At 41.7% G+C, this 26067-nt stretch overlaps 1 long non-coding RNA gene across 1 annotated transcript in view; it reads left to right on the top strand.

Moving 5' to 3' along the window:
* The first annotated feature begins 1782 nt into the window (after positions 1–1782).
* LOC126412115 (uncharacterized) overlaps positions 1783–26067 on the top strand; it is a 38835-nt gene continuing 14550 nt past the window's right edge. Inside the window, exons 1-2 of the long non-coding RNA XR_007575232.1 lie at positions 1783–1858; positions 21974–22210. This is a non-coding gene — a long non-coding RNA (uncharacterized LOC126412115). The remainder of the gene's footprint in view (positions 1859–21973; positions 22211–26067) is intronic.

The raw sequence follows: 26067 nt of genomic DNA on the forward strand, positions 1-26067 counted from the left end.
GATAGAATAAGTGGAGGACGGATTGAAACCGGTAGAAGTGCTGGTTACGGAAGACATATCAATCAGAAATTTAAACAATACACTTGATGTAATCTTCTCTGGTTATCAGCTAAGTTGTGGTGTCGTGTTGTCACAAAATTTCGACGATTTTCCTACACGACATCTTCAGGAAAATGCCGGGTTCATATTCAGCTCCCTTCGTAATACTTGCTGGACCACTGACACGTCAGCCATGGACCGAACAGATGGACCCGTCATGTGCCTCCGAAAGAGATGTCACACCCGATGGTGCCGGAGGGGGTGGGGGGGGAGAAGGGGGCAGGGGGGATATGGGCGTCGTGTTGTTGGGCTACCAGTCTATTCCGCACCCTGTCTCGAGCGCTTTTACATCAGAGCGTTCCTAACGTGTTTTTGCTAACGCCTTATTCCATGCAGAGCCCAGTTAGAAACAGCTGTCCCGGTTGTCAAAGTCGTTATGTTCAAAAGTATGTGAATTCCTAAGGGATAAACTGCTCAGGTCATCGGTCCCTAGACTTACACACTACTTGAACCAGCTTATGCTAAGAACAACACACAAACACACACCTATGCCCGAGGGAGGGCTCGAACCTCCGGCGAGAGGGGCCGCGCAGTCTGTGATATGGCTCCTCAAACCGCAAGGTCACTCCGTGCGGCAGTCTTTATGTACTCGTATGTTCATTGCCTATATGATGACCGAATCCTACAACCCGTTGGGGCGACGCATTGCCTTCGTCTGTTCAAAATCAAACATGTTCCTTCTTTGCTGCTGTGTTCTGCCACTGCAGACTACAACCCGTTGGGGTGACACAGTGCCTTCGTCTGTTCAAAAGTAGACATCTTCCTTCTTTGCTGTTGTGTTCTGCCACTTCAATTTCTCAAGACAAACGATCGTCACAAGTTCTGATCACCGCTGCAAGATGCATTGCTGCTTATGGCCGATGTAACGCATGCCACACTCGCAACTGATGCTGTACATGACAGGTTCTCCTTGACTGATCCAAGTACCGTCTTGATTTTAACCCACGTGGAGGAAATGGTGTTTATGTTGTGCTTCTCCATTATACTGGCAAACGTGGCTGTGGACGGTCCTGCGTAAGAAAGGCACACCAAGCACCTCGTCTTTTCTGCTGGGTCGTTGTGTTACTTCTTCTTACTCCGCTGAAGAGCGGGTCTTACTTGTGCCTTAGAGTAGGAGTTATTGTGAAAGATTTTGTGCAGATGTATTCAATAGAAGAGGGATCCAATCTTCCCGTTTTCTGTGACAGCCGTAAACGATTTCAGGCAGTGTGGGGCCCTGCTAAAGAGGCCGCAGTTTGTTCTCCTCGTGTCATAGTCAATTCAAGAAAATGCTGCCTCTGTTAATCTTCTGTTCATCTAGAGGTCGACTGCATATTAAATCGCGCTCTCCCTTAATAACGATGACGAGATAACTTCGATTCATTGTTGTAGTACTACTTCATTACGTCAGAAAAATTTTATCATCATTCTGTAAGGCAGGTCATTGACTAAGTCATGTTTCATCAAGTTTTCTGTGCCTAGATATTTCCAGCCGATGCACACGAAACGCTGACAAGATTCTATAACTCAGTGTCATCAGCATTCTTGTTAAAGCAAAACATACACCCTGTAACTAGTAACAAGAATACGGGTGAAAGCTAAAATAGAGTTGTGATAATCTTGACCTACCGATAGCCCTACGGTTATCTGGGATTTGCTTGTAATTAAAAGTGCCCGGGCAGCCAAGACTCTGCAGGAGTGGCACACAAATCGATCCAGTTGTTTCCAGTTATGTGTGTGGATTAGTTTGCATTTCACAACTAAAGCTGGCATGTCGTAGGTAATGTATGACTTACTTGTAACGTAGATATATTTGAATTTCCTGCTGCTACCGATGGAATATCAAAAAAATAATATTAGAATGGAACGGAAACACCCACAAACGTTCTAGGACATTACCATCACTTTCTGCTACGAATATTCGCATAAAACTGATTACACTTTAATAAGGATAGGCCAACACAATGACTACATTCGCTTTGGAATGTTTCTGGAACTTTAATATGCCTTCTGCAGAACAATATTTTTCCATTGCTTCTTTGTCAGCACCAGTGGCTATTTCATTAAAAAGGAGAATGTTGTACCCGTAGGATAGTGTACCTACGAACACATGACGTGTGGCTCATTTTAGAATCACATGAAGGAAAGTGTACCAGAAACCGCCATAAGCAGTTGTCGATACTTCCTATTGTTTTGTTGTTATGACAGCGTTTGTAAATATTACGAGTTCTACATTCTAATTCTGCAGTTTTGGATTTTTATGGTGAGCGCCATTGGCGACAGAAGAAAACGCACCATAGAAGTCATCAAAAGCTAGGCTACAAAGTTTTGTACCAACAGTTGAGCAACTTTGTAAGTTTAGAAAATAGAATGGCAGGGAAAGATAAAGTTAGCACAGAGGGGAACGTCAAGGACGATGGTGCGGGGTCGTTGGCATGGACAGTATAAACAGGAAACTAAGAAGTATCGAGTTTTTCAATCCAGATATGAATTCAACAAGGGTTTTGGTTGCTGAGAAGGCAAAGTAGAGTCAAGTAGTTTAGAGTTAACGGACACGGAACGGAAAGAAGGGTTTACAGTAATCGTGAGTGACTCAATTTGGATAGGCGTTGAGGATACTCAAAGCAGAGTCTGGTGAACAATACTACTGCAGCGAGGAAGAGAGAAATGTTTTCTTGCTGCCACTGATTACAACCCTGGCGTGCTTTTGAGAAGAAATTAGTACTGATATTAAACAAGGTGGAGATCAGATCATCTCCAGTCTTAAATTGTGTCAGATTTGTGAAAGGAAGTAAAGCGAGGCACCTTGGCGCAGTCTGATAAGTGTAAGTTGCAACTGGAACAGCAAGTAGATACTAAAGTGTAACAAGTGGTAGATAACGAGGGTACTGACCTGGATATAGGAGTGCGCTGCATGGCAAAATGAGGTGTTAGGGCCTGTTTCTAAAGAACTGGAAGGTCATCCTACAGGTAATCACAACTTTACCACTGCGGTGGAGGTGAAACCAGGACATTTGGAGAAGAAAATAAATAACGAGATGAGTGATACAAGAGCTAATATAAAATCTCGACAAGATGCTAGTTTTAAGTTACATTTAGTAAGACGAGTCAGACGTTGGCCACTAGCTGAGCAATGTATGAATTGTTTGAGAAAGAGCAAGAGGTCCATAAGCGGCAGGTGGATGCTCGGCTGGAGAAAAATGAGCAAGAAATTTCTAAGCTGTCCCAAAGAGCACTCCAGGCTTCATCTAGCTCTTCAGAAGAAGAAGCGATTATCAGCTGTCAGAAATTGATTAATTTTGATCCATACAGTAGTGTGCACGTTAGTTTATTCAGGAATTTGATGGTGTAATGCCTGTCGTAGATAGAACAAGAATAAGTTTTCTATGTAGTGGAGCACTTAAGGGGCGACGTCATTAGGAGGTCTAGCATGGTACCAGCTAAATGCAAAGATTTAGATGATTTTAAGAGAAGTCTTTTAAATTCAAAGAAAGTGGCGGTCTCATATGACACTACGGGTTCAAGCAAAAGACTTCTTAAGTAATAGAACCCAGTACATTGTCCTCGATGCTGAGTGTTCATCGGAGGTGAGGGTATCATCTGAAGTGCCCCAGGGAAGTGTGGTAGGTCCACTGTTGCTTTCTATCTAAATAAATGATCTTTTGGATAGGGTGGATAGCAATGTGTGGCTGTTTGCTGATGATGCTGTGGTCTACGGGAAAGTGTCGTCGTTGAGTGACTGTAGGAGTATACAAGATGATTTGGACAGGATTTGTGATTGGTGTAAAGAATGGCAGCTAACTCTAAATATAGATAAATGTAAATTAATTCAGATGAATAGGAAAAAGAATCCTGTAACGTTTGAATACTCCATTAGTGGTGTAGCGCTTGACACAGTCACGTCGATTAAATATTTGGGCGTAACATTGCAGAGCGATATGGAAGGTCATAACATGTAATGGCAATTGTGAGGAAGGCCGATAGTCGTCTTTGGTTCATTGGTAGAATTTTGGAAATATGTGGTTCATCTGCAAAGTAGACCGCTTATAAAACACTAATACGACCTATTCTTGAGTACTGCTCGAGCGTTTGGGATCTCTATCAGGTCGGATTGAGAGAGGACATAGAAGCAATTCAGAGGCGGGCTGCTAGATTTGTTACTGGTAGGTTTGATCATCATGCGAGTGTTACGGAAATGCTTCAGGAAGTCGGGTGGGAGTCTCTAGAGGAAAGGAGGCGTTCTTTTCGTGAATCACTACTGAGGAAATTTAGAGAACCAGCATTTGAGGCTGACTGCAGTACAATTTTACCGCCGCCAACTTACATTTCGCGGAAAGACCACAAAGATAAGAGAAGAGAGATTAGGGCTCGTACAGAAGCATATAGGCAGTCATTTTTCCCTCGTTCTGTTTGGGAGTGGAACAGGGAGAGAAGATGCTAGTTGTGGTACGAGGTACCCTCCGCCACGCACCGTGTGGTGAATTGCGGAGTATGTATGTAGATGTAGATGTAGTTAGGGGAAGTAAATAAAAAGAGAGTGAAGAGGGATGGCAGCGCTTGGCCTCGGCCAAGAGAAAGAGTCGCTGGTGGGGTAAGCTGTGACTTCAACTAGTGCTGTGCCACACACAGCCGAGATTGCATCCACAGCAGGAGACGAACGAGAGAATGAAAGGAGGCCGGTAGTGAGGACGACAGAGAGAGCTGCAGAGCAGCGGAAGAGAGCTCACTGGACGCAACACAGACCACAGAAACAGCACACTAAATGTAGGAGAAGGGCACAGCTAAAACATAGTGCGCTTGCTTGAAGAGACAACACCAAGACATGAGGGCAGTAATAATAGTTATATCTCATTTCGTCAAAGGTGTTGGGCGCCGTGGCATTCAAGAGTAAATGTGGAGCCTGACGGTACAGACAGGAGTTGTAGTATCACAACAGGGGAACTAGAATCAGCAGAAGTTAAGAAAACCGCCAATGGAGGGGAGTGAGAAAGGGATATTGTTTTTGAGTTCGTGTTTAAGGGAGGTACTGACCACAGGCAACCCTCAAGGTTAAATGACTGTGAAGCTGAGCTGCCCGACTCTCATGCTGAGAGCGCAGAAACTGAGCATGTTTGTGGATTATCGCTTCATGAAAGGTTGCTCGACAGTTTTCAATGTTTGCCTATAAGTAAAATTAAATCTGAGAGTGGCAGAGCTATCCCAGAATTTGACAACCAGACAACAATGGCGGATTTGTTAGCAGAGAATGAGTCCATGGCTACTGCAGTAGTGCTGTGCTGATTTTCAATGTGCAGTTAGGAGGTGTAATAAGTTATGTGTACAGTAATTCAGAAATTTCATGATTATCTGAAGAGTACTTCGCTAGTTTGCCAGGCAAGGCCATTATGGTTGTGTTTCCAGTAAGCCCAGCAGAAATATTTGGAGCTACTGGAAAGGCGTCAAAGGCTATTCGCCAGAAAACAATGGCGGTAGTGAAGGTGAGGTAAATAAGACTGGAACATAATATAATATCAAACTTCAGAGTAAAATTTTTATTGAGGATGGATTTCCTGCACGTGTATAGGTATGAAGTAAACTTTGAAGCTCAGCCCAAAGAGGGTATTTGGACTAAGGAATGTACTAGAGAGAGAAATAAGCAAGTGTAGGGAGTCTGTCATTCTTTGAGAGACTTCACAGTTTTTCAACTGTTTGCACCTCAGTAATCTGATGCAGTTTTTTCCATTATTTGCTTCAGTCTCTTCCAGGTACTGTGGTCTATCAGAGGTTCTTCCAGAGAGCACTGAGAAGGTCACACTGAGTAGTGTAGAGAAGCAGGTGACAAAAAAGCAGAATTGCAATTGTCAGAGAGGAAAGTCTTAGCTATTCAGAGGAACGAAATATTTAGTAAAAGGGTAATCAGAGATAAAGAATAGGTGTAATCTTTTGGGTAAATGAGGTAGAAGTCGGCTGCTTAACTGTAATATGAAATGGAACCAGAGATCAGTAATAAGACATATCACTGTGGTAGAAAATAAGAAAAATTCATGAAAAAAAAAACAAATCCCTAAGGCTAAGTTCCCCGGCGTTAGTGAATATGGGGGAAATACACTGCTGGTCATTAAAATTGCTACACCAAGTAGAAATGCAAATGATAAACGGGTATTCATTGGACAAATATATTATACTAGAACTGACATGTGATTACATTTTCACGCAATTTGGGTGCATAGTTCCTGAGAAATCAGTACCCAGAACAACCACTTCTGGCCGTAATAACGGCCTTGATACGCCTGGGCATTGAGACAAACAGAGCTTGGATGGCGTGTACAGGTACAGCTGCCCATGCAGCTTCAACACGAAACCACAGTTCATCAGTAGTAGTGACTGGCGTATTGTGACGAGCCAGTTGCTCGGCCACCATTGACCAGGCGTTTTCAATTGGTGAGAGATCTGGAGAATGTGCTGGCCAGCCTTTCTGGAAAGGCCCGTACAGGACCTGCAACATGCGGTCGTGCATTATCCTGCTGAAACGTAGGGTTTCGCAGGGATCGAATGAAGGGTAGAGCCACGGGTCGTAACAAATCTGAAATGTAACGTCCACTGTTCAAAGTGCCGTCAATGCGAACAAGAGGTAACCGAGACGTGTAACCAATGGCACCCCATACCATCGCGCTGGGTAATACGTCAGTATGGCGATCACGAATACAAGCTCTCAGTGTGCATTCACCGCGATGTCGCCAAACACGGATGCGACCATCATGATGCTGTAAACACAACCTGGATTCATCCGAAAAAATGACGTTTTGCCATTCGTGCACCCAGGGTCGTCGTTGAGTACACTATCGCAGGCGCTACTGTCTGTGATGCAGCGTCAAGGGTAACCGCAAGCATGGTCTCCGAGCTGATAGTCCATGCTGCTGCAAACATCAATGGCACTGAGTACTATGTGACTTAACGTCTGAGGTTATCAGTCGCCTAGAACTTAGAACTAATTAAACCTAACTAACCTAAGGACATCACACACATCCATGCCCGAGGCAGGATTCGAACCTGCGACCGTAGTGGTCGCTCGGTTCCAGACTGCAGCGCCTAGAACCGCACGCTGCAAACATCGTGGAACTGTTCGTGCAGATGGTTGTTGCAAACGTCTCCATCTGTTGACTCAGGGATCGAGACGTGGCTGCACGATCCGTTACAGCCAGGTGGATAAGATGCCTGTCATCTTGACTGCTAGTGATACGAGGCCGTTGGAATCCAGCACGGCGTTCCGTATTACTCTGCTGAACCCATATTCTGGTAACAGTCATTGGATCTCGACCAACACGAGCAGCAATGTCGAGATACGATAAACCGCAATCGCGATAGGCTACAATCCGACCTTTATCAAAGTCGGGAACGTGATGGTACGCATTTCTCCTCCTTACACGAGGCATCACAACAACGTTTTACCAGGCAACGCTGGTCAACTGCTGTTTGTGTATGAGAAATCGCTTGGAAACTTTCCTCATGTCAGCACGTTGTAGATGTCGCCAGCGGCGCCAACCTTGTGTGAATGGTCTGAAAAGCTAATCATTTGTATATCACAGCATCTTCTTCCTGTCGGTTAAATTTTGTGTCTGTAGCACGTCATCTTCATGGTGTAGTAATTTTAATGGCCAGTAGTGTATTTGACAAAGCAGGTGGTGAGCTGAAGCTCGAAAATGTGTAAAGGTAGGATAATGTATGTAATGTTTGTCATGAGTTGAGCAGCAAGAGCGGCAGTGATTTATTAAAATAGACATATAAACATAGTAAGCAGATTGAATTGAGTTGGACTAAGGAAAATAGAATATCGAAAGGGCGGATAAAGCTCTGATAGGCAGACAAAAGAAGTATGAATGGATGAAGCATGCAAACCTGGATTGTGCCATATAAAATGAGTGACCGAGTAAAGAAAAAGTAAGAGAAATGTAAAATGTGTAAGACCACATGGACTACGAGAAAAAGGAAGAAACAAAAATGTTGAAGTTGCAGTGGGATGATACCGTCTGTAAAATATGTAATATCAACATTATTTGTGCCTAGGAGCTAAGTAGTAACGAAGTAGATAGGCTGAAGATTAGTGGTTAGTGTTACGAAAACTGGTGTTCTTGGAAAAATAATTGAAGCAGTAGTAAGAAGTTCAGTCATCGATAAGGAGTTAAGAGGTATACAAATGGGGAAACAAATAGTCGACAGGTTGGAGGAAAGGAATTCTTGCAGCAGAGTTATTAAAATTGTATGGATGGAGTATATTAATACTGTTTACGAGAAACAAGATTGTTTTGCAAAAAACAGTTGAGGTGGGGTGAGATGTGGCAGTGTGATGAGCGCGAAAACCCAAGCTCTAGTTTAGTGCTGCTTTCAATCATTTTCTGGGGAAGCAAATGGGGTTGCTGTACAAGAAATGAAACACAAGTTATAGCGATTTTGATTAAGAGACACGAATCACAATTCAGTTTGATGTCGGGCATGAGGCGAGCCGGTGCAGAGCGCGTGGTTGACAGTGTTAAACGATTGTAAAGTGAGCCGAACTGGGGAGGGGGCGTCGTGGGACGCGGCGACTTCCACAAGCAAGAAGGAGGAGGAACACAGCCACGGAAGAGGCGAAGATGCAGTATCCATAGAGAGATATCCCTCCACTTTAGGAAAGGAGGACTGGCCCGACAGGCCAGCGTCCTCCAGCAAAGACACAATAGTACGGACGGTAAATAAGGTCAAGCAGGAAGCAGTGGTAAAAATTATATAAAGTCATAACTCAATAATTCGAGTGCTAGGGAAACAATAAAATGCAGTTAGGCATGAGCTCGTTTAATTTCACGAAAAAGGTGTTGGATGACGTCACAGTGGCGCAGTGAGTGCGAATAACGGCAGGAATGCGATTGCTAGGCACATGGGGCTCTGGAAGATTAGATTAGATTAGTACTTGTTCCATAGATCATGAATACGACACTTCGCAATGATGTGGAACGTGTCAGGTCAATAAAAGGTGTCCATACAAGATATTACATTACACAAAATATTACATGACACAACTTTTTTTTTTTTTTTTTTGGTGGGGGTATTCGGTGTCAGTGTCGCTGGCCAAAATCTTGGAATTGTGTTTTGCTGCAACAGAGACAGAGTGTGTGAAGTGAATGGCGCTTATGTTTTGCTGTTTTATAACTGTGAATTAAATTTTAATTTGGACAGTGACAGAGGTCTAGACGAACATAGTTCACCCAGCAAAGCTTATTCTGCGCAACCATACGGATGCCATCTGACACGGTAAGCCAGATGCATCGCTTTCTTCTGCTGCTGTAATTCTCATTTGTGGACAAGCAGTGGTCGATAGTAACCTGTCGCTTATGGTCACTATTGTTTTGTATTGTGCGACTTTAGTAGGTCAGGACTCTGTAGTTCCATATCATTCCTATGTAAACGATCCTGGCATCGTGTAGGGAAGATCTGCATGGCAGAAAGAGCATTATCCTTGAGAGAGTGTAATTGAAACTAGTCGAATTGGGACAAGATTCATTACAAATTTGTCTCAGGAGAGAGGATGCACAAATGAAGTACTTATCACACAGAGAGGCACAACCACATGTCCACAATCTTAGTGGATTCTGAGCTGCACAGTACAGAAGTTGTGTTGTTTGTGAAACTGTGTCAGAAGATTTTATAGACGCCAACCGGCCCCAAAAATGTACTCCATTTTTACCAGAAAGTTGTTACTTTCTTTAGTAGTGGTAAATCTTCACGTCCACACATTGGTCTTATGCTTTTGTGGAGAGAAGGAATTCACAGTGTGATGGACAATGCATGAGACGCTGCACTGCAGATAAGGACAGGTAGGTTACAGGTTGAGAAAGCTGGGAGGCTGACCACACTGCTAATGTGCGGGTAAGTTAAAGATAGAACCCGCCACACACCCCTGTAATGTTATTATTTGCTACACCAGTCGATCAGTGTGGTCCAGGTGTGTTGTTATGTAAGGATTGTGTTCATTGCTTTTCCTGCTGGAATCCCGACGTAATATCTTATTTTGTTTTTGGGCAACAAGGAGGAGTAGGGTGTTCTCCTTCAGAAAACAGGACGAGCTGCAATGTTACAGTCTGGTGTACAGATTTATGTTAATCTGGAATCCAGAAGGCACATGCTACTGGTCTACTGTACTACACTACAATGCTACATAACAAATTTTGTAATTTATATTTTTATTGTAGACTACACTCTACTACACAACACTAAACTATACTACACTACATTAATCTACTCGTACTTGATATCACGACGATCATTTGTCAAAATAGTTAGCCCCTAGTGCACCGAGGAAAAAACTAAGGATTCACAGCAGGTGTACTGCAACGCTACCCAAGGTGAAGAGATGCGATCACGATCTCAATAATTCCATCCTAGTTCTCCCAGAGGCTCATTTCCTTGCTACTTCCAGAAGATTTGTAAGTGAATGTTCGCCTATGTCTATCAGGGACATATACAGGGTGACCACAGACACATTTATGGAACCAGGAGACACATTACATTAAAAAATTCTTGAGAGTGTTCTTACATATAAGCCTGTTAGCTGCGGCTGGCTGACTGGCAGTGCCGAGCAGCAGCGACCCATGGGGTCACAGATGGATGGGGCATGCAATGGTGTGAGGGCACATGCATGCACTGGCCTGGGGGCTGCCCCAAAAGCAAGTGGGAGAGATGAAAATTCGTGGATATGATCTGTTTGAATATATAGGGCTAGTGGAAAGAAAGTGATCGAAGTCATCACTACTCATTTGTAATCACGATACCTAGAAAAGAATCTCAGAATCTGTCTGCAGTGCAGGAGGAGAGGGCTGCTGCACCATCTCCTTATCTGCCCTGGCCGCTAGCCATCAGTCACGAGAATCCAAGGTAGGTGCTGGTAATGTCCTGTTTATCCGCGTGTGTTGTCCAGCAGTCAGGCAATCTGGCTGGTGCAAGCACTGCAGTGGCGATTCATCAGTCGACGGCGTTGGTAGCAGCAGCGGTGCTATCGGTACAGAAGATATTTTTTTCTTTATTCTTAAATAAAATGTACTTGTAAAGCTCTCTTTAGTTTTCTGATCCTGGCAGCAGAGGTGTAGGCCTGGGTTGTAACGATGCATATGAGTTTCTCAGTATAAGCGTTCTTGCTGTTAGTTTTACAAGTACAGTAGAATCTTATAGTGTTAGGGGACCCGACTGAGTGGGGGATAGGTCATTTCAGTGAAACTTAGGGCTGGTGCATAATTCTTGTTAAAAAAACATTTTTCATACTGTAGGTCAACATAATTTCTTAACTTTTTGTGATTTGGTGATTGTGTGATATGTACATTTTACTTGTATTTTCCTGAAAGAAGCAGGTATTTGTGGATTATTGATAAAAACAATAGGTAGAACCGTACATAGCAGTGGTTTGCTTACAGATGGTACACTGAGGAAATTTTTTAACGTTCATGGTAAACTATTTACATGTGTCTTCTCGAAGAATCCGTAAAATTACCCCAAAACTGTAAACAGAGTCATGCACTGGCATACCTGAATGGCATATATTGTGGTTCTACTTATAAAACTGTATTTACACGTGTCTTCATAAAAAAATCAGTAAAATGTTCACAAAACATATATTTACGTGCACCTTCTTGAAAAATCAGTAAAATTATTTCCAAAACCATAAATAGTGTCGCATATTTTAGAAAAAAATTGGAAATTTGCGAATACTTTTGGGCGCCATACTGCACTGGAAATTTGCATTGTCACCTGAATTTGTGGCTGCTGCTATCACTCGAGTGGGGTACAGTCTCAGGATGCTGGGGACACAGAGGGACGCTGAAGGAACAATAAGAGCTCACTGCACTGTTTGGGGAGGTGAGGTGCCATTTTTGGGCCATAAATTACCATCTTTATGATGACATTTATCACTTTAGGCTAAAAACATTTGACATCAACTAACACCTGAGTAAACATAAAAGCAGGCCCACGTCTCGGCCACCACCCTGGCTATAAATTATGATAATTATAATAACAGTTATTGACCATTAATTGCAATTATATTGATCGACATTCCCTAAATAAACAAAACAAGGGCCCATGTTAATGGCTGCTTACCTAAGGGGAGATAGAGCAACTGCCTGCTTTGTTTGTATAGGAGAATAATGGCCGCATTTGTCCTGATATGCCCACAGCCTCACTATCCCTGAGGACCAGAGGCCAATGAGGCACAGTGCGAGGGCAGTGAGGCCGGTCAGCAAAGTTACATCTGCGCCTACATTTACATAGATACTCCACAATCCACCTTACGGCGCGTGACAGAGGATACCCATGCCAATACTACTCATTTCCTTTCCTCTTCCTTTCGCAAATGGAATGAGGATAAAACAACTGTCTATATGCCTCCGTATGGGCCCCAGTTTCTCGTATCTTATCTTCGAGGTCATTACACGTATGCATGTTGGAGGCGACAGGATCGTTCAGCAGTCAGCAGCAAATTTCGGTTCTCTAAACTTTCTCACTAATGTTATTCGAAAATAACGTCACTTTTCTCCAGGAATTCCCGTTTGAGCTCCTGAAGCATCTCCGTAACACTTGCATGTTATCTGAACCTACCAGTAACAAATCAAGCAGCCCGTCTCTGAATTGCTCGATGTCTTCCTTCAATGTGACCAGCTACGGATCTCAAACATTCAAGCAGTATTCAAGAATAGGTCGCAACAGCACTGGGTTTCTGTCTAGACTTGGTGACATATATGGGTGCTCCTTAACAGATGAACCACACTTTCTTAGAATTCTGCGAATAAACCGAAGTCATTAGAATTCTCTCAATAAACCGAAGTCGATAACATCACTTCTCAACATTACGCCTAGATACTCGTATTTAAAAGACATGACTGTGTCAAGGAGGTCACGACTAATGCTGTATCCGAACTTAACGGTTTTGTTTTTCCAACTCATGCGTATTAACTTGCAGTTTTCTAGCTGCTATTCATCACACCAGCTAAAAATTTTGTCTAAGTCATCTTATGTCCTTCTACAGTCATCTTTAGCACCTTACCGTACACGGCAGCATCATAAGCAAACAACCACAGATTACTGCCCATCCTGTTCGCCAAATCATTTACCTATATAGAGAACAATAGCGGTCCTATTGTACTTAACTGCGGCCCTCCTGACGATACCCTTGTCTTTGATGAACAGTCGCCGTCGAGGACAACATAGTGGGTTCTGTAACTTAAAAAGCCACTCACATATCTGTGAACCTATTCTATCTGCTCGTACCTCCTTTAACAGCCTGCAATGGGGTACTGTGTCAAACGCTTTCCAGAAATCTAGAAATATAGAATCTGCCTGTTGGCCTTCGTCCATAGTTCCCAATATATCATGTGAGAAAAGGGCAACCTGAGTTTCACCCGATCGATGATTTCTAAAACCATGCTGATTCGTGGGCATAAGCCTCTCGATTTCAAGGAAATTTACTTCATGCGTAGGTCCGTTCTTTTACTCTTCTTATACACAGTAGTCACCTGTTTTTCTTTTTTTTTTTTTCATTCGCTTGGGACATTGCGCTGGGCGACAGATACACGATAAATGTAAGCTAAGTGAGGCGCTAATGCTGTAGACTACTGCCGGCCGGTGTGGCCGTGCGGTTCCAGGCGCTTCAGTCTGGAACCGCGTGACCACTACGGTCGCAGGTTCGAATCCTGCCTCGGGCATGGATGTGTGTGATGTCCTTAGGTTAGTTAGGTTTAAGTAGTTCTAAGTTTTAGGGGACTGATGACCACAGATGTTAAGTCCCATAGTGCTCAGAGCCATTTGAACCATTTTTGTAGACTACTCTTTGAAAAACCGAACTTGGGTTCTGTATGTATGTGATGATTTATTTGTTTTCAACTCCTTCAGTCGTTTCTCTATACCAGGGGTGTTTCTTAATGTTCGATGGTCAAACGATGATATGTTTGTACGGTTCTTCTTCGTGAACGATTTTTTGAACGTCAAATTTAAAACTTCGGCGTTCGTTTTGATATCTTCAACAGGCACCCCAGACTGCTCAACAGTGACTAGATGGGTGCCTGAAACCCACTTAGCTATTTTACATAGGATCAGAATTTTCTCGGGCTCTCTGCCAGAGTTTTGGCTAAATTATGAAGATAGTAGTAGTTGTATGATTCGCCCGTAGATCTTTTCACAGACGCACGAATCTGCACTAACCTTTGTTTGTCGCCATTTGCACATTCTCTTTTGAACCGACAGTCCAACAGCCTCTGCTTCCTCAGCATTTTACGAATCTCATTATTAAACCACAGTGGGTCTTTCCCGTCCTTAATCCACTTACTAGGCACGTAATCCTCCAGACCACGATTTACAATCTGCTTAAACCCTTCCCATAATTCCTCTACGTCCTGTTGTCTGTAAGGTCCGGCATATTTGTAACTACAAGGACTAAGATATTTCCATTGCGTTTGGGCTGCCGAACTAGGTGTTCAAATCAGTTTTCAGATAAATATTCAGGAGTTAATATCGGACTAGGCGACAGTCTGGAGCGTATTGTACTACCCTACTCCAAGGACGGTTTGTGTTTTCCACTGTACTCCCATAGTCTACCTGCCTCTCCACTCGATAGAGTACGTATGAGCAGCGAAGAATCAAGGAGACAGCACTGCGATGTGTTCCTTAATACAGACAAGGCCTTAAACTTCGTCTGTCTTTATGATTTAATATTGAAACTGGAAGCCACAGGATGTCCGGGGCACATGTTCAAAATTATTCATTCATTCTTGAAACAAAAATGATTCTTTTTTGGCAATGGCCAGCATTGTAGCAGAAAAAACTGATCATCAGTGGAGTGCCGCAGGGTTCGGCTCTGAGACCTGTGCTGTCCTCTGTCTTCACCAACGAGGTAGAGCCAAGCAGTTGCCCTGCAAGCCTTTGATAATGCGCTCTTGAAGCGCTGCCGAACACATTTTTACGCACGTCCAGAGACATTGTTATGGACGTCCAGAGGCATCTGAAGGAAAACATCCAGTGATGTAAGATCATCAAGCCACGAATTCTGTTCAATACCAATCTCAAGCGCCCAGCCGACAACTCATGGACTTGACTCGGTAGCGCAGTAGGCAGAGCGTCAGTCTCAAATGAGTGACACTGTCAAATAGCTTGGTGTCACAATGGGCAAGAGAATGACATGACCAGCACATAACCAATTACGGTCACTGTTTCATAATAAGACCCACAAATGTCCATCTGACGTGCCATTATACTCCCTGCGGTTCAGAAATGCCGCCCATAGCGTCTGACTGTCATCTACATCGTCTTTAGACTCTCAAAAAGAAGTTTTCCGATTTAGCACCAACGATCCCCGCTATACCCCCATTACACACATCAGTGAACACTTAGTGAAACTACCAAACTGCTGTATCATAAAACAGATACCATAAAATGTCATGCTAAAACAAATTCTTCTCCTCACTCTGTCATAAATGTGTTAAGCCAACAACCCCCAATTCTCTTCACGAAAAACCCACGATGATAGTCCAAAGACATTTCAGGGACTCAAACTCATTTACAGACAAACATTTACAATTACGACACAGATCCGAAAGCATATTTTTTCTCAACTTATATAACACTGTTTAAGGCCAAATGGGCATAATGCTCAGAGGACTTTTCCTGCCTTAAGACCAAAATTAATGTAACAGACACTCGTCGCTGGAAGTTCCGTACTGATATGAGTGACGTCCATTCGAATTATTCGGGCCAGACCTTATTTTACAAACTCAATGAATGGGCACAGATACCAGCTAGAGGGTATTTGGTATTGCCAATCCTGTCTGGTATTCGAACTCTGACTAGCAATACCCAGATTGTGCTTACATATTTCATTGTTGCATTCACGGTTTCGGCTTGATGTGAAAAGCATTAAAAAGGGGCAAACATTGTACTTATTTCCTGTAAAAATTCTGTAAGCGTATTTCATTTCGTGTATTTGGCTTTAGGAGCTACGGAGCCCCAGGACTATTACAGATTTGCGATGAGGTGGGGCTTTACAAATATCAAATAACAGTGAAAGTTCGGAGGGGTAGATGACTGTCAGCAGTTTATTTTTATTATCAATGCTACCGGTTTCGATTAACAGACCATTATCAAGCCGAAGCAAAACGTAACCAGCTTGTCACGACACCGTATGAAGTGAACAACCTTTGTGTAGATAGAAAAACATAGCTTCTGTTACAACAAATAATGTCCATAAGACCCAGATATACAGGGGGCGCACACGAGACGAGTACACACTTCAAATGAAATGTATGATCTTTTATAGATTATTTATTATAACTGAAACTATGTTTTTCCACCTGCATCGAAGTTGTTCACTTCAAACGTTGTAGTGACAAGCTGGTTACGCTCTGTTTCGGCTTGATAACGGTCTACTGATCGAAACCGGTAGCATTGAGCTATCAGGGCTATTAGGGAGTCTTGTGTCGTGACCACCATAGTCCATTTACTACTTAACATAGTGTTTTATTCTCTCTGGATCTGTGTATAGCTTGTTTAGGTATGTATCTATTTCGTCAACGTACTTCGTGAAGTATTGTATCTAGTAAACCACATTCTCATCGGTTCATGGTCTCAAAGTGGTAATTCCACACATGTTTAAACAGTCATATTCATTCATGTTTGAATTGTTCTTAAACTGACCGTCCTTTAACTACTGACAGATCCTAATTATTGTTTTCTTATAGTTTCATGAGTGTGATAGTAGAGTATGCCTAGACCCGACAGCAAATTATAACTCCACGACAGGCTGTTATTGGTGCGAAATTGAATATATTACGAGATATAATTATTTTAGTCTTGATGAAGTACACGATATGCAAACCATTTATATCAAGTTCAAAGTTTGTGAAAGTTGGGTATTTCAATCCAAGTATCTGCCTTTTGTACACAACGTACTTATGTTTGAGTTTGCATCAAATCTCTAGTTTGCATCAAATCCCCAGATGAAACGGTGAACAGGTTTGCCTTCATAACAGCTGACGTTTCAACATGCGTATACTCCATCATCTTCTGTTGTAACAGTGAGTGCCGTGTGATCACTATATATACAGAGTACTGATAGCTTCAGATATAGTGTCTACACATGACTGTCTGGAGAGATTAAAGTAGGACAGAAAGAAATAACGAAAAAACAAACGTAAGTGACGCTGATTGAAAGACTGAAATATTGATAGTCATTTCCTACATTGATAGTCATTTTCATCACACCTGAAACATATATAATTTCTAACATTGCAAAAAAGTTTTGTGACGCGTCAGAGTGTTATGGGCATTAATACGACCAATCTACCACCTCACTCAGGACCTTAGGTAAAACATTTAACATTCAATATTCACACATCAGTTGTAACAGTCACGTGAAATGTATCGTAAAACGTTCTGTGTTTATGCTAGACAAAATAAGAAGGTATAGATTGTCGGGCTTCTGCGTGAAAGATATTCTTATGTTATTATAAGGATGAGATTAAAGGACGTACAGAGGAAAAAACATGGTACAAGTATCTCATATGGACAAACGTTGCAACAGTACAGATAAAGTCAGAAATTACTCAATAAACAAAGAACTTGGCGCGCTAAAAACCACATAAGAAGAATGTAGATGAAGGATAAATAGAAAGAATATGATTTTCGAACGTCGAAGACAAGGATTGTGAAGCAAATTCTACATTATAATACATCACGAAGCAGATCTATGGGAAGATCGTGGATAGGAAGATCGGCACCGGCTGTCGTCGTCTAAAACTGTCAAGTGAGAAAAAGTACCTCACACAGGACGAGGCTACGATAGCTTATCAGACTGATGAGCCACCTCCTCTCCCCGTCTGTCTTTAATTCTACAATCTGCACATCTGCCCCAAAGACAAAACCAGCAACAGAAACAAGTGGAGCAGACGTCAACACTTATGTGCGAGAAGCTATGTTTGTAAATGTACACGAAATGCACCGGCTAATGCTTACATCGTGTCGTCTCCAAAGGTTAGAAGTGATTCGAAATGAAGCTACTATAAGGATTCAACGTCAACCAAAATAAATTTATTTTCATCTCACTCGGTCCTCTTTAACTACATAGAGTAATGATGGAGAGAAGGACATAACTAAGCCAAAAACAAGAGAAATAATCGAGTCTGACACAAGATACTGATTTATTCGCAAAAGGGCGGCTCTTTTATGAAAATTGAGGCCGACATGACTCTTTTGTTCTACTATTATGCCTCCTTCCGCCTTTGGCACCCTTCAAAAGAGGTAATTTGAAATAGAAATAGTTCGCCAGTATAACGTTCTCATGCATCTTATCAGGTCCAGAAGCCACGTTAAGGTATCAGAATTCCTAGTATAAAATAAGACGTTTCCCTACGGGCCTACTAGAGGCAAAATTCAAACATTCAGGCATCTCCGGGTTATAACGCACGCACAGGGAACATGCCTATACTCGAACCATTCGAACCATTCTAGGCCCGCGCAGATAGACTCCGAAATTTCTCTGATATTTCTGGCAGAACTGTATCGGCATCTTACAGGACGGCGCTAATGATACGATCTGCCATTACTGCATACGTTGTATTTTGCTTTACAAACAAAATATAAGGGATGCACTGATGTGTCATTTCATGATTGCTGGAATATCGAGCTAAGCAACCAACAGAAATGTTGTTGTTGTTGTTGTGGTCTTCAGTCCTGAGACTGGTTTGATGCAGCTCTCCATGCTACTCTATCCTGTGCAAGCTTTTTCATCTCCCAGTACCTACTGCAACCTACATCCTTCTGAATCTGCTTAGTGTATTCATCTCTTGGTCTCCCTCTACGATTTTTACCCTCCACGCTGCCCTCCAATACTAAATTGGTGATCCCTTGATGCCTCAGAACATGTCCTACCAACCGATCCCTTCTTCTGGTCAAGTTGTGCCACAAACTTCTCTTCTCCCCAATCCTATTCAATACTTCCTCATTAGTTATGTGATCTACCCATCTAATCTTTAGCATTCTTCTGTAGCACCACATTTCGAAAGCTTCTATTCTCTTCTTGTCCAAACTATTTATCGTCCATGTTTCACTTCCATACATGGCTACACTCCATACGAATACTTTCAGAAATGACTTCCTGACACTTAAATCAATACTGGATGTTAACAAATTTCTCTTCTTCAGAAATGCTTTCCTTGCCATTGCCAGCCTACATTTTATATCCTCTCTACTTCGACCATCATTAGTTATTTTGCTCCCCAAATAGCAAAACTCCTTTACTACTTTAAGTGCCTCATTTCCTAATCTAATTCCCTCAGCATCACCCGACTTAATTAGACTACATTCCATTATCCTTGTTTTGCTTTTGTTGATGTTCATCTTATATCCTCCTTTCAAGACACTGTCCATTCCATTCAACTGCTCTTCCAAGTCCTTTGCTGTCTCTGACAGAATTACAATGTCATCAGGGAACCTCAAAGTTTTTATTTCTTCTCCATGGATTTTAATACCTAATCCGAATTTTTCTTTTGTTTCCTTTACTGCTTGCTCAATATACAGATTGAACAACATCGGGGAGAGGCTACAACCCTGTCTTACTCCCTTCCCAACCACTGCTTCCCTTTCATGCCCCTCGACTCTTATAACTGCCATCTGGTTTCTGTACAAATTGTAAATAGCCTTTCGCTCCCTGTATTTTACCCCTGCCACCTTTAGAATTTGAAAGAGAGTATTCCAGTCAACATTGTCAAAAGCTTTCTCTAAGTCTACAAATGCTAGAAACGTAGGTTTGCCTTTCCTTAATCTTTCTTCTAAGATAAGTCGTAAGGTCAGTATTGCCTCACGTGTTCCAGTATTTCTACTGAATCCAAACTGATCTTCTCCGAGGTCGGCTTCTACTAGTTTTTCCATTCGTCTGTAAAGAATTCGTGTTAGTATTTTGCAGCTGTGGCTTATTAAACTGATTGTTCGGTACTTCTCACATCTGTCAACACCTGCTTTCTTTGGGATTGGAATTATTATATTCTTTTTGAAGTCTGAGGGTATTTCGCCTGTTTCATACATCTTGCTCACCAGATGGTAGAGTTTTGTCTGGACTGGCTCTCCCACGGCCGTCAGTAGTTCCAATGGAATGTTGTCTACTCCGGGGGCCTTGTTTCGACTCAGGTCTTTCAGTGCTCTGTCAAACTCTTCACGCAGTATCATATCTCCCATTTCATCTTCATCTACATCCTCTTCCATTTCCATAATATTGTCCTCAAGTACATCGCCCTTGTATAGACCCTCTATATACTCCTTCCACCTTTCTGCCTTCCCTTCTTTGCTTAGAACTGGGTTTCCATCTGAGCTCTTGATACTCATACAAGTCGTTCTCTTATCTCCAAAGGTCTCTTTAATTTTCCTGTAGGCGGTATCTATCTTACCCCTAGTGAGATAGGCCTCTACATCCTTACATTTGTCCTCTAGCCATCCCTGCTTAGCCATTTTGCACTTCCTGTCGATCTCATTTTTGAGACGTTTGTATTCCTTTTTGCCTGTTTCACTTACTGCATTTTTATATTTTCTCCTTTCATCAATTAAATTCAATATTTCTTCTGTTACCCAAGGATTTCTACTAGCCCTCGTCTTTTTACCTACTTGATCCTCTGCTGCTGTCACTACTTCATCCCTCAAAGCTACCCATTCTTCTTCTACTGTATTTAATTCCCCCATTCCTGTCAATTGCTCCCTTATGATCTCCCTGAATCTCTGTACAACCTCTGGTTCTTTTAGTTTATCCAGGTCCCATCTCCTTAAATTCCCACCTTTTTGCAGTTTCTTCAGTTTTAATCTACAGGTCATAACCAATAGATTGTGGTCAGAGTCCACATCTGCCCCTGGAAATGTCTTACAATTTAAAACCTGGTTCCTAAATCTCTGTCTTACCATTATATAATCTATCTGATACCTTTTAGTATCTCCAGGGTTCTTCCATGTATACAACCTTCTTTCATGATTCTTAAACCAAGTGTTAGCTATGATTATATTGTGCTCTGTGCAAAATTCTACCAGGCGGCTTCCTCTTTCATTTCTGTCCCCCAATCCATATTCACCTACTATGTTTCCTTCTCTCCCTTTTCCTACACTCGAATTCCAGTCACCCATGACTATTAAATTTTCGTCTCCCTTCACAATCTGAATAATTTCTTTTATTTCATCATACATTTCTTCAATTTCTTCGTCATCTGCAGAGCTAGTTGGCATATAAACTTGTACTACTGTAGTAGGTGTGGGCTTCGTATCTATCTTGGCCACAATAATGCGTTCACTATGCTGTTTGTAGTAGCTTACCCGCATTCCTATTTTCCTATTCATTATTAAACCTACTCCTGCATTACCCCTATTTGATTTTGTGTTTATAACCCTGTAGTCACCTGACCAGAAGTCTTGTTCTTCCTGCCACCGAACTTCACTAATTCCCACTATATCTAACTTCAACCTATCCATTTCCCTTTTTAAATTTTCTAACCTACCTGCCCGATTAAGGGATCTGACATTCCACGCTCCGATCCGTAGAACGCCAGTTTTCTTTTTCCTGATAACGACATCCTCTTGAGTAGTCCCCGCCCGGAGATCCGAATGGGGGACTATTTTACCTCCGGAATATTTTACCCAAGAGGACGCCATCATCATGTAATCATACAGTAAAGCTGCATGCCCTCGGGAAAAATTACGGCTGTATTGTAACTTAAATGAACAGAAGCATTTCAGAAATATCAACTACACTATGTTTCTTAAGTAATATGTGTATGTTCAATCTTGGTAGTAAAGTGATAAGAAAACGCGTGTTTGTTGACCCACCCGCTGCCATAAGAAAATCAGAGATAAGAAGTATTAACCTTCACGTCTTTTGCAGGAATCTGAAATAAATTCATAGGAGTCTCTTTCTGTGAGGGACTCACCCGCGTCAGAATCTTAAAAAACCATCAGACAACCTGGAGACTACCCTTGGCCGTTTATGTCTGCAAGGATTATTACATGCAAAAGAAGGAATATGGAAGGCGACGTCTATCTATTGAAAGGATCCGTACATTATCAGCCATGCAGAAGTGAATAACTCGTACAATTGTAGCCTGCAGTATACGGCTGCATGGTAAGTAACCAATCAGATATTTGTAATACCTCTCTGGATTCGTTGATAAAATTTAACTTCTATGAGCATAACAAATAATAAAATTAACATTCCTGTCAAACCTAAAAATGACACTATCAAATGAGGCAAAACTGGTAGCCCATGAGAGGGTCTTCTCTGCTGGAAAAAATCGATAAAATCCTCTTCGTCGTTCTATCCACCAACAAACACCGAAAAGAAAACACCACTGCTCACTTGATATGAAAGAAAGATCCGCGTGAATATTGTTTTTGTCATGCTTTTTATTTAATTCTCTTAATTTTTCAAAATATTCCAAAAATAAATGCTAACGCACATCTATCAGCACCTTCTGTAATGCTCAGCGGAAACTCAGATTCTTACATACATTCAAAATTTTTAGTTGTGTCATTTTTGCGCGAACATTAGTTACATACAGCAAAAGTTCTGCACACAGTAGTCACCAATGTGTAGATACAGGTCAAACCATGATTTCTATTCCCTTAATTTTACGAAATATTCCAGTTATAAATGCGCACACACTATTATCAGCACTAGTCTATGCGGTGTGGGAAGCAGGATGGCTACCAATTTTCAAAATTTTTACGTGTGCCATTTTCGTGTAAACATTGTTTACTATATCTTATTTCCTGAAGCAGGAAGATAATTTTGTCAATATTTCCCACGTTTACCACCAATAGTCCAGTCAAATTGCAGAAATACCTTCCAAAAGGTGGGGTAGAAGAGTTTATTTTTTCAACTCGTTCATATGGTTGGAAATATTAGAAAACCGAGTTTTGTCAACAAAATTTCGCTTGGGAAAACTTTCTGCAGTCAAAAAACTTGGAAAATTTCGGCCTTTTTCCGTTTTTTCAAAGTATCTCAGTTTCATTTGCTCCCATCGCTTTAACGTCTATTTTCTTTTTTAAAGAGCACAAAATTCTCTACAAATTTGATTCTTGCCATTTTTTTCTACTCCCAATTTCTAAGGCGCTACAGCGCCTCAAAAAATACCAATTTTTCAAATTTTGAGCATAGTGGCAAGTTACCTTATTTTTGAACACTATTTTTTCAGTTTCTGTTTGTGTAGCATAAATACATTATACATCATGTTATATGTTGGAATTTACCACCTCACTTTCAAGTATTCAATTTCTCTGTATGCAACATGAGGATTGCTAGGCACCCAACTATTGTGATTCTTACATCACTACCTGAAGTTCACTATGGGCCACCTCAGCCCTGGTATTTGTAAAACTATAAATATAAAAATACGTCATTAAGAAACATAGACACACACACACACACACACACACACACACACATACATACACACGCACACGAAATAAATTGTCTGTGGAAACTGAATTATTATTAGCTGCAATAGGCAACCTAATTAGGTAGGTAATTATTCTTGTGTATAAAAGCCACGCAGTTGACATTAAAAATAAGTAGCTTTATTACAATTAAAATGCATTGTCAGTTACTAAAAAATGTTGACAGTTCTGGGTGTGTAATACTTGTAATATCGCACATTAGCGCACTTGAGACAGATATGAGCATCACTTCCAACGTTTTGATGGGCCAGGTTCCTCAGTGTCACCAGAAATACCTTGAGTTACGGATTCAGGGTCTGTACCTAGAGTTGATCCCAGATTGACCTCTTCTTTAAACTGCGGGTCAGCCTCAGCAAGTTCGTTGATTTCGTCAGCGGTTTCCTCAACATCCTCCATAACATCTTTTTCACTGTCTTCATATAAAAATTTTGGCACGTTTTCACAGTTGACCCCAATGCATTTCTTGCAAATTGAAGAACATTTCAAACCCGCTTTTCTACAGGAGCACGCTCCGCCACAGTTCAGCTTGCATGAGCATGAAACAATGGGAAGAAGTGCTTCAGGGGCTGGATCTTGGCTCATTATAGCGGGTATTGGACCGTGGTTACTGTGATTCCAGCCCCATTTCTCAGGAGGTTTCCAGTTTCCCATCCAACTTTGGACATTTTGGTAAGTCCGCAACGAATGATGTTGTGCAGCATCTAGTGTAGGTGGCAACCGTGCAAGATTCAGTTTGCTTTTTGTTGCAGACTTGGCGAATAGCTGGTACCGCAAATGGTCTAGTGTGTGGGAACCGCTGACACCTCCACTATACAATGCGATAATAACCTGTTCTGTTGCTGTTATTATTTCTTCACTGGTAGCATGTGGTTTATTGAACGTGCAAAGCGCTGAGGTTAGGTGTTCATTTTTCGCAACAATATTGCAGCACTTAATGAGTGAACAGAATATATTCACTGTCAATTTTGCAAGATGCAGTGGAAAACCACTTCTCTTCTGCATTTCCTCTTCCTGGCTTTAAGAAAAATAAGTTTTCAATGCCTTGCCCCAAACCGGTCATGAGCACAAGCAAGTCAACATCTTCTCCTACAATGGCAACACTTCCAAAACCTTTGGTTCTTGAAATGACAGATGTTACAATCATAACGTCAGCATCTTCTTTTGCCTGATGCACTTCAACGCTACACTCCAGAAATTCCTTTTTAAGAAGTGTGATCAAATGCATCTTGTTTCGTTAGTTGTACAAGAACTTGTCCTGAGGGACTTGGTTCACCATCTCTGATTCAACCACAACGTCAACCGAAGAATGTCTTTTGGACCTACGATCCTCTCAGCACTCTTTGTGCTACATTTGTCTCCCTCACATGGATACCCATCAAATACTATAGCAAATTGAGATCCAAATTGACGTTGCAGGTAAGAAACATAGCTTTGGGCTATTGACTTGAAGCAAACATTTCGAGTCCAAGTCACTTTGTAGATAAGGTACCCTCCATCTAAATTTCGTTTGGCATATGGCAGTCTTAACTGCTTGGTTAAAAAGTCATCAGAATTCCCTTTTGCACATAAGAAGCTTTTCTCTTTGAACTTGAACTGACCTTTCTCCTGCAACCGACGTAGCACGCCTGTTGGTTACTGAGGATGTCGAAGGCTAGCTGCTATCATTCTCTCATTGATGTACTTCTTGTAGCATGCTTCATGCACCATCACTTCACTGAGCGTTTTCAAAAAACGGGTGTGAGCAGACTCCCTGCGTTTAGCACTACAATCCACAAGTGTGCTCAGTCCTTTCTTTTTCACATTGAATCCACCACTCACCACAGTTTTTTCGCAAATGAAACACGAATTCATGTCAGACATACTCATTTTGAGTACCACAACATATACTGAATGGAAGCGACTCCAAACTGCAGGACCCTTATTGTTGTGTGCTAATAGCTGTCAGCGCGCTGTGAACAATCACTAGAGATAATTGCCTTCCGCCCGCCAAAGAATAAATACGCTTTTGTCCGCTAAAGAACAAATCCTACATATTTTTTCTTATAACTGATCATTAACGTCAATCAACTGTAGAAAATGTACGGCACCTGCACGCAATCGTATTACATATTGTAACACAAATAAACTTGACGCAATCCGACGTGAATGTGTTCGTAGTTACTGAATATGATGCTGTTTGTCCTGGCCCTGCAGCATAGTGAGATGGTAAATTCCAATGAATAACATGATGAGTAATATGTGTATACCACACAAATAGAAACTGGAATAACAGTGTTGAAAAATTAGGTAATTTGCCACTTTGCTCGAAATTTGAAAAATTGGTATTTTTTGACGCGCTGTAGCGCCTTAGATATTGGGATTAGGAAAAAATGGTAAAAATCAAATTTGTAGAGAATTTTGTGCTCTTTATAAAAGAAAATAGACGTCAAAGCGATAGGAGCAAATGAAACTGAGATATTTTGAAAAGACTGAAAAAAGTCCGAAATTTTCGAAGTTTTTTGACTGCAGGAAGTTTTCCCAAGA

Source organism: Schistocerca serialis, chromosome 7 (assembly GCF_023864345.2).
Source record: "Schistocerca serialis cubense isolate TAMUIC-IGC-003099 chromosome 7, iqSchSeri2.2, whole genome shotgun sequence".
Classification (NCBI taxonomy): Eukaryota; Metazoa; Arthropoda; class Insecta; order Orthoptera; family Acrididae; genus Schistocerca; species Schistocerca serialis.